The 9,491-nt window shown below is 51.7% G+C and overlaps 1 non-coding gene and 1 pseudogene across 1 annotated transcript; both read left to right on the top strand.

Moving 5' to 3' along the window:
- On the top strand, positions 1 to 109 carry LOC137376834 (U2 spliceosomal RNA; annotated as a pseudogene).
- A 6,958-nt stretch (positions 110 to 7,067) lies between these two features.
- Positions 7,068 to 7,182, top strand: LOC137376861 (U5 spliceosomal RNA). The gene has a single exon (XR_010976326.1). It is a non-coding gene; the product is annotated as a U5 spliceosomal RNA (small nuclear RNA).
- The last annotated feature ends 2,309 nt before the right edge of the window (positions 7,183 to 9,491 follow it).

Here is a 9,491-nt window from a genome sequence, read left to right as displayed (position 1 = left end):
AGAGTTTCTCGGCCTTTTGGCTAAGATCAAGTGTAGTATCTGTTCTTATCAGTGCTTATTTGATTGAGAAGAGACCATGATCATTGCCTTTTGATCCTGGGGAAGCTTTGAGTAAAATGGCTATAACCAATTTTCGAGCTTCGGGCCAGGGAGTGCGCAACACCGTTCGGGTGGTCGTGAAGGACAAGGAAGGAGATGCACCGGTCGATCGCACCTTCTTCATCAAGAAAATTCTCTTCGATTGCTGCGGATTTCAAGCGACGGACGTCTTCTGCCTGCAGGATTTCCCCAGCAGTGGATACTTCGACGTGACGTTCCGGAGCGTGGCGGGATGCATCAAGTTCCTGAAGGCGTTCAAGGAGAAAGGGGACCGGGCGCCACTGTCGATCCTCACAGCGGAGCCGCTCTTCACGCTTCCGTCACAACGGGACCGGGTGGTGACGATTCACCTCTACAACCCCCATGTTCCGGTGGTGGATGTACTCACCTTTCTCGCCAGGTACGTCGAGGTGGCCGGCAGCAGCACTGATGTCAAGGACCCCTTTGGGATCTGGACCAGCAAGCGGCAGGTCAAGGTGACCTTGAAGGTAGATCCCAGTGGAGCCATCATCCACCCTCCCTCCAGCTTCGCTATCGGGGGAAGTCGAGGCTTCTTGGTCTACGCTGGGCAGCCCAGAGTTTGCCGCACCTGTGGCAAATCTGGTCACATGGCAGCCAACTGCAGCACGGTTGTTTGCAAAAACTGCAAGGAGGAAGGCCATCAGACCAAGGACTGTAAGCAGACTAAGTGTTGCAACTTGTGCGGTGCGGCAGGCCATCTCTACAAGACCTGTCCCAAACGTTGTCTCAGCTATGCTCTGGCGGCAAGGTCCAAGGAATGGCCGGGCGAAGGTTCGACGAAGGCGTCCGCTGTTCGAAAGGAGACCAGCAACCTTCTCTGCAGTGAGGAACTTCAACCTGAGAAAGAAGGGGAGGCGGCTGAAACCAACGACCCAGCACCTACCCAGCGCCCGGAAACCCCTCCCCCACAGACAGAATCAATGGAGGAGGAGGCAGCAGATGGACAAACAGGTCAGTGGCAAGTGGTCCAGAGGAAAACCACAAAGAAAAAGCATCCCAAAGCCACCACCCAAACCAGTGGCAAGAGGAGGCTCTCTTCTGAATCAGACTGCAACAACTCCTCTTCACTGGACGGGGAAATGCTGGAACGACAGCCCCTTCAAAAGAGGCGGCAGAACTCCGAGATGGATGATAAAGCATCCCAGCCCCCGGGCACTGGAAGCTGTGATGGGCCCAGCGTGCCCCAACCCCAATGCCCCACACGTAACGAAGTGGCCAACGCATCTCAGTTCTGCGACACCGGGAGCAAAGACACGTCTGGCGCACCTGAGCTCCGGGAGACCGGGAGCTGTGATGTTTTCGAGGAGGAACAGATGGAAGCAGCTGAGGACAACCCAATCCTCTCTGCCTACAAGACCCCCCCGATGTCACCCGAGCGGCACAAACCCTGCATGAAAAATCAGGAGGGGTTTCTGAGCCCAACCAACGTGAAACTGCTTGCGCATACGATGGGTATGCAGGAACATCCCGAAGGGGAAGGACTGGGACTAGCGAGGACAAATGGTATGGGAAGCAACAACTAATTTTTAGTAAAAAATGGGTGTAAGAATTGCTTCCATTAATGTGCGTAGCATTAAATCTACTACGCGAAGTGTTTCAACCTTGGATTACCTTGCCAAGGTCAAAGCTGACCTACTGTTTCTGCAGGAGTGTGGAATACCACACCTCAGCACCTACAGGCAGTGGTCGCGATGGTGGTCCCACGGGCCATCGATCTGGTCGGGGGGTAATGACTGCCGTTCCTCCGGCCTGGGTATTCTGCTGCGGGGAGGTAACTTCACCATCTCCGAAGTTAAGGAGGTGGTGGGCGGCCGCCTCCTCGTCGCAGACGTGATGTACAACAACGCTCCGCTCCGGTTGATCAACGTGTACGCCCCGGTACAACGCAGCGAGCGGCTGACCGTCTTCCAGCAGCTCCCACTGCTGCTGGCGACGTCCAGGCCGGTCATCCTAGGCGGTGACTTCAACTGCATCATCGATGCGGCTGGACGATCCGGCAGTGACGACAGCAAACTGGACGCTACGTCCAGATTCCTAGTAGAAACAGTTAAGGATGCCAAACTGCACGACGTCTTCGGCAAACCTGCAGACGGAGCGCAGCGCAGATACACATGGTCAAGATCGGACGGGTCTGCCCGTTCCAGGATTGACTTCCTGTTTGTGTCCCGTGCTGTCACGGTCGGATCCACCGACGTCAAGCCGGTGTTCTTCTCCGACCACTGCCTCTTACTGGCCGAATGTCACTTACAGGACGACCAGCGGGTTGGCAGAGGGACGTGGAAGCTCAATGCGACACTGCTGACCCCAGAGAACGTTGAGGAACTCAAAAGGGATTACAAAGGTTGGAGGACCGTGAAACCCCTCTTTGAGTCTCCAGTTCACTGGTGGGAAGCGATAAAGGAGAACATCAAGAGGTTCTTCATCCACAAAGGTGTTCAGAAGGCGAGAGAGAGACAGAGGGAACTGTCCAGACTCCAGAAAATTATGCAAAATCTACTCCGGTTGCAGTCAATGGGGGTCGAGGTCAAGGAGGACCTCCAAGAGGTGAAGAGCCAGCAGGCCTCGCTCTTTGCCAAGGAGGCCTCCAAGATCATCTTCCGGTCCAGAGTCCGCTCCATCGAGCAGGATGAGACGTGCTCGCGTTACTTCTTCCAAAAGGTACACAGAGAGAGCTCTGTTATCAGCAGCCTGAAGGAAGAAGATGGCTCGGTAACGTCTTCGCAGTCCGACATACTAAGGATCAGCAAATCCTTTTATGCTGGGCTGTATGACGCGAAGCCCACAGACAGCAGAGCCTCCCAGTCCTTCCTGTCATCTATCACAGAGGTCCTAGATGACAGCAGGAGGGAGAGACTGGACAAGCCGCTAATTCTGGACGAGCTGACAAAGGCCGTCGAGTCTTTCGAGACGAGTAAAACCCCCGGGAGCGACGGCTTACCGGTCGAGTTGTACTCGGCCCTGTGGGACTGGGTCGGCCCGGACCTGCTGGAAGTATACGAGAGTATGCTCCTGGCCGGCAGCATGTCAGAATCCATGAGAAAAGGCATCATCACCCTCATTTACAAGCAGAAGGGGGAGAGGGCAGAAATCAGAAATTGGCGGCCCATCTCACTGCTTAATGTTGATTACAAGATTCTGTCCAAAGTCATAGCCAGTCGAGTCAAGTCTGCTCTGGAGTTGGTGATTCACCCCGATCAGACCTGTACTGTACCCGGCAGGAAGATCTCTGATAGCCTCGCGCTACTCAGGGATACGATCGCCTACGTACGGGACAGGAGGGTGGACACCTGCCTCATCAGCCTGGACCAGGAGAAGGCTTTTGACAGGATATCGCACACCTACATGATGGACGTGCTTTCCAAAATGGGGTTTGGGGAGGGAATCTGCAATTGGATCCAACTGCTCTACACAAACATCAGTAGCGCAGTGTCAATCAACGGGTGGGAATCTGAAAGTTTTCCGATCAAATCTGGAGTCAGACAGGGCTGTCCTCTTTCCCCGGTCTTGTTTGTTTGCTGTATTGAACCCTTTGCTGAGTCTATTAGGAAGGATGCGAGCATAAGAGGGGTGACAATCCCAGGCAGCGGAGGCACTCAGGTCAAAACCTCCCTGTACATGGATGACGTCGCCGTCTTCTGCTCGGATCCGCTGTCCGTGCGCAGACTGATGAGCATCTGCGACCAGTTCGAACTGGCCTCGGGAGCCAAAGTTAACCACGGCAAGAGCGAGGCCATGTTCTTTGGGAACTGGGCTGACCGATCCTTTGTCCCCTTCACCGTCAGGTCAGATTACCTGAAGGTGCTGGGGATATGGTTCGGAAGGGCCGGGGCGTGCACCAAAACATGGGAGGAGCGAGTAGCCAAGGTACGACAAAAGTTGGGCATGTGGGGGCAGCGGTCTCTCTCCATTGTGGGTAAGAACCTGGTCATCAGGTGCGAGGCGCTCACGTTGTTGCTCTACGTGGCGCAGGTCTGGCCCATACCCCACTCCTGCGCCGTGGCAGTCACCCGAGCCATTTTCCGCTTCGTCTGGGGATCTAAAATGGACCGGGTCCGGAGGGACACGATGTTCAAATCTCTGGACAAGGGCGGGAAAAATGTACCCAACGTGGCCCTCATCCTGATGACCACCTTCGTGTGCGGCTGCATCAAGCTATGTGTCGATCCCCAGTACGCAAACTCCAAGTGTCACTACGTGCTGAGGTTCTATCTGTCCCCGGTGTTGCGAAGGATGGGCCTGGTCACATTGCCGCGAAACGCTCCGTGCAGTTGGGCGGCGCCGTACCACCTATCCTTCGTGGAGCAGTTTCTGCGGAAAAACACATTTGACCACCGGTCCATCAGGCAGTGGTCTGCACGGAATGTCCTCAAGGCCCTACGGGAAAAGGAAACGGTGGATCCTGTCGGATGGTTCCCCGAGCAGACCGTCAAAGTCATTTGGCGGAATGCCTCATCACCAGAACTTTCAAACAAGCACCAAGACGTAGCTTGGCTGGTGGTGAGAAGGGCCCTCCCCGTCAGATCCTTCATGCACACCCGAAGTCTCGCCCCCTCCGCACAGTGCCCCCGCGTTGGCTGTGGTGGGGAAGAGACGGTCGCCCACCTCCTCCTGGAATGTGCCTTTGCAAAGCAGGTGTGGAAAGAGATGCAGTGGTTTTTGTCAAGGTTCATCCCAAGCAGCTCTGTAACACAGGAGTCTGTGCTCTACGGGCTGTTCCCAGGGACGCACACCGAGACAAACATCAACTGCTGCTGGAGGGCTATCAATTCGGTGAAAGACGCCCTTTGGTCTGCCCGAAACTTGCTGGTCTTCCAGCGCAAAGAGTTGTCCACCACCGAATGTTGCAGACTGGCACATTCCAAGGTCCAGGACTACGTGCTGAGGGACGCACTAAAGCTTGGGGCAGCCGCAGCAAAGGCTCAATGGGGAAAGACCACAGTGTAAGGTTCCCCACCAAGCTGGACTGAGGGGCTGGAACCATGGGAAGCCCCTCGAACTGCATCGTTAATATTCTCAATTGCTGTAAATGTAAAACTGTAATTGACATGACAGTTGTGAAACGGAAGGGTTGGGAAGAAACTCATGACATTATTGAAAGAAACTGATCTCTTTTGCAATGTTTGTATTTTTTCGTGCTGTTTGGAAACTGTTTGGCAATGTAATTTTTACAGATTTTTATGAATAAAGTATATTTTGGAAATAAAAAAAAAAAAAACAGTGACAAGATAATCAGTTCCTGTCAGTGTGAAGAGGTCTACTCCCAGCTTCATCCAAGGTCTGTCTGGGATGTCATATGTCATCAGCGGCTCTTTAGCTTGCCTACCTTGGTACTCATTGCATGCACTGCACTGGCTGATGTGGTCCTTGATTTCACTGCTCATGTTTGGCCAGTAGAGCCCTTCTCTTACCTTCCTCAGACTCAACTCAATTCCTTGGTGGCTTCCATGGATGTGCTTTAGCATCTCTCCTCTCAAATCTTTCGGGATAACGACTCTATTTCCTTTGTACAAGATGCCATCATGGGCTGTTACGTCATCTCTGTAAGCCCAATACGCTCTTGTGACCACAGGAATGTCGCTGGTGCTGTCAGGCCATCCTTTCATCACTACTTCTTGCAACACTTGGAGAGTTGCATCTTGTTGGGTAGTTCGTTTGATTTGAGCAAGGCAGATTCAATGTCTCTGCTGGGTTGATGATTTCCAGAGCATGTCGAGCTGCAGCTTCACGTTGGATCTGGAAGATTTCACACTCTGTCGTAGCATCCTTTACTTTCTTCATAGGGAGTGCAGCTCTCGACAGCATGTCAGCGATGTACATCTGCTTCCCTTGATTGTATGTCACATCCAGATGATATCTTGGTAACCGGAGTAACATTCTTTGCAGACACTTTGGAGCAGATAGTAGCGGCTTGAGGAAAATGCTTCGGAGCGGCTTGTGGTTGGACTCGACTTTCACTTTGTCTGTTCCAAGTAGGTATTGATGAAAATGTTCACAAGCAAAGACAATGGCCAGGCACTCTTTCTCAATCTGAGCGTAGCGTCGTTCCATTTGCAGTAAGGCCCTGGATGTAAATATAACCATTTGTTCTTGCTGCATTAGGGTTGCTCCAAGTCATGTCTCGCTGGTGTCACACTGCAGGGTAACTTCATCTTTTCCATCATAGTATTTCAGCACTGGCATTGCCGACACTAGTCGCTTGATTTTAGTGAATGCTGCTTCTTGTTCTGTGCCCCAATACCACTGCACGTCCTTGGCAGTTGGCATAATGGTTCACACTCCGACAACAAATTGGGCAAGAATTTTGCTAAATAGTTGACGAATCCAACAAATTGAGTCACTGAAACTGCTTCTCTCTCCACAGATGCTGCCAGACCTGCTGCGTATTTCCAGCATTTCTTGTCTGTGCATTCAAAGTTGGGGTTAAACTGCAAATGCCAGAATGCAGGACTCACAATACCAGACTTCGGGCTTCTTTTCCTCACTTTTCACGACAGCCTGCATTAAAACAAAATCACTTGGTGAGCACATAGTGTGAGAGAATCAATGCTAACCTCTCTGGGCAGTCACTGAGCAGCGTTAGTTCCGAAGAAGGGTCACTGACCCGAAACGTTAACTCTGCTTCTCTTTCCACAGATGCTGCCAGACCTGCTGAGTATTTCCAGCATTTCTTGTATTGACTGCAACATGTCATTCCCGCGGACAGAAGGCGCAGGCAGATAGGCCCCGCCCACTAATCTACATAAACCAGAATATAATGCAAAAGACCAATAGTTATTCATATTTCTGTGGGAAGTTAACAGTTTCTGGTTATTTTTTTATCTTAAAATATATCTGGACTAAATTGATTTTTCTCCAATATCGATGATAATTGGTGGTGTGCCCGCGCAATATGATGTTAAAGAGCTAAGAGTACGGTGGGTTGAGAGTAGAACGAATTGTTCGTTAGTTTACTCTGGTTTTTCTTCAGATCGTATAAATCTTTCGCCTTTTACTAAAGATTTCCGTGGAGAGAAGCGCTCAGAGTTTTGAACAATTTTTTGTGGCCCTGCTTTTAGTGGGGTTTCTATTTCAATAAATGAAAGATGTTTTATGTTCTATAATTTTGGGAAAGAAATTGTGCAGTTCTCAATCTGCAGAGAAATATGCTTTGGTTTTCTAGTGTACAAAGTTATTTACGACTTGAGTGTTGCAGACGAGCATGCTCCAAGGTCGAGGACTACGTGCTGAGGGACGTACTAAAGCTTGGGGCTGCTGCTGCAAAGGCTCAATGGGGAAAGACCACTGTGGAATTATCCTCCCGTCATACTGAACAGAGGGGCTGGAACCTGTGTAAAACCCCGTCTGCCCGTTCCAGGATTGACTTCCTGTTTGTGTCCCGTGCTGTCACGGTCAGATCCACCGACGTCAAGCAGGTGTTCTTCTCTGACTGTTGCCTCTTACTGGCCGACTGTCACTTACAGGACGACCAGCGGGTTGGCAGGGGAACACGGAAGCTCAATGCTACACTGCTAACCCCAGCGAACGTTGAGGAACTCAAAAGGGATTACAAAGGTTGGAGAACTGTGAAATCCCTCTTTCAGTCTCCAGTTCACTGGTGCAAGGCAATCAAGGAGAACATTAAGAGGTTCTTTATCTTCAAAGGTGTTCAGAGGGCGAGAGCGAAATGTCCCGACTCCAGAAAAGAATGCAAAATCTGCTCCAGCTGCAGTCAATGGGGGTCGAGGTCAAGGAGGACCACCATGAGGTGAAGAGTCAGCAGGCCTCGCTCTTTGCCATGGAGGCCTCCAAGATCATCTTCCAGTCCAGAGTCCTCCATTGAGCAGGATGAGACGTGTTCGCGTTACTTCTTCCAAAAGGTACACACAGAGAGATTTGTGATCAGCAGCCTGAAGGAAGAGGATGGCTCGGTAAAGTCTTCGCAGTCCAACATACCAAGGATCAGCAAATCCTTTTATGCTAGGCTGTATGACGCGAAGCCCACAGACAGCAGAGCCTCCCAGTCCTTCCTGTCATCTATCACAGAGGTTTTGAGGGAGAGACTGGACAAGCCACTAACTTGGACGAGCTGACAAAGGCCACCAAGTCCTTCGATACGAGTAAATCTCCCAGAAGTGATGGCTTACCGGTCGAGTTGTATCAGGCCCTGTGGGACTGGGTCGGCCCAGACCTGCAGGAAGTATACGAGAGCATGCTTCTGGCCGGCAGCATGTCAGAATCCATGAGGAAAGGCATCAGCACCCTCATCTACAAGCGGAAGGGGGAGAGGGCAGAAGTCAGAAATTGGCAGCCCATCTCAATGCTTAATGTTGACTACAAGATTCTGTCCAAAGTCATAGCCAGTCGAGTCAAGTCTGCTCTGGAGTTGGTGATTCACCCTGACCAGACCTGCACTGTACCCCTGCAGGAAGATCTCTGATAGTCTGACGCGACTCAGGGATACGGGACAGGAGGGTGGACACCTGCCTCATCAGCCTGGACCAGGAGAAAGCTTTTGACAGGATATCGCACACTTACAAGATGGACGTGCTTTCCAAAATGGGGTTTGGGGAGGGAATCTGCAATTGGATCCAACTGCTCTACAGAATCATCAGTAGCGCAGTCTCAATCAATGGGTGGAAATCAGTAAGTTTCCTGATCCAATCTGGAGTCAGACAGGGCTGTCCTCTCTCCCCGGTCTTGTTTGTTTGCTGTATCGAACCCTTTGCTGAGTCCATTAGGAAGGATGTGAGCAGAAGAGGGGTGACAATCCCAGGCAGTGGAGGCACTCAGGTTAAAACCTCCCTGTACATGGACGACGTCGCTTTCATCTGCTCGGATCCGCTGTCCGTGCGCAGAATGATGAGCATCTGCGACCAGTTCGAACTGGCATCGGGAGCCAAAGTTAACCACAGCAAGAGCGAGGCCATGTTCTTTGGAAACTGGGCTGACCGATCCTTTGTCCCCTTCACCGTCAGGTCAGACTACCTGAAGATGTTGGGGATATGGTTCAGAAGGGCCGGGGTGTGCACCAAAGCCTGGAGGGAGCGAGTAGCCAGGGTACACCATAAGCTGAGCATGTGGGAGCTGCGATCTCTCTCCATTGTGAGTAAGAACCTGGTCATCAGGTGCGAGGCGCTCACGTTGTTGCTTTACGTGGCGCAGGTCTGGCCCATATCCCACTCCTGCGCCGTGGCAGTCACCTGAGCCATTTTCCGCTTCATCTGGGAATCCAAAATGGACCGGGTCCGGAGGGACACGATGTTCAAACCTCTGGATAAGGGCAGGAAAAATGTACCCAACGTCGTCCTCATTCTGATGACCACCTTCATGTGTGGCTGCATCTAGCTGTGCGTAGAGCCCTAGTATGCAAACACCAAGTGTCACTATGTGCT

Source organism: Heterodontus francisci, chromosome 13 (genome assembly GCF_036365525.1).
Source record: "Heterodontus francisci isolate sHetFra1 chromosome 13, sHetFra1.hap1, whole genome shotgun sequence".
NCBI classification, from domain to species: Eukaryota; Metazoa; Chordata; class Chondrichthyes; order Heterodontiformes; family Heterodontidae; genus Heterodontus; species Heterodontus francisci.
Note: the sequence above shows the minus strand (reverse complement) of the source record. Positions and strands in the feature narration are given on the sequence as shown.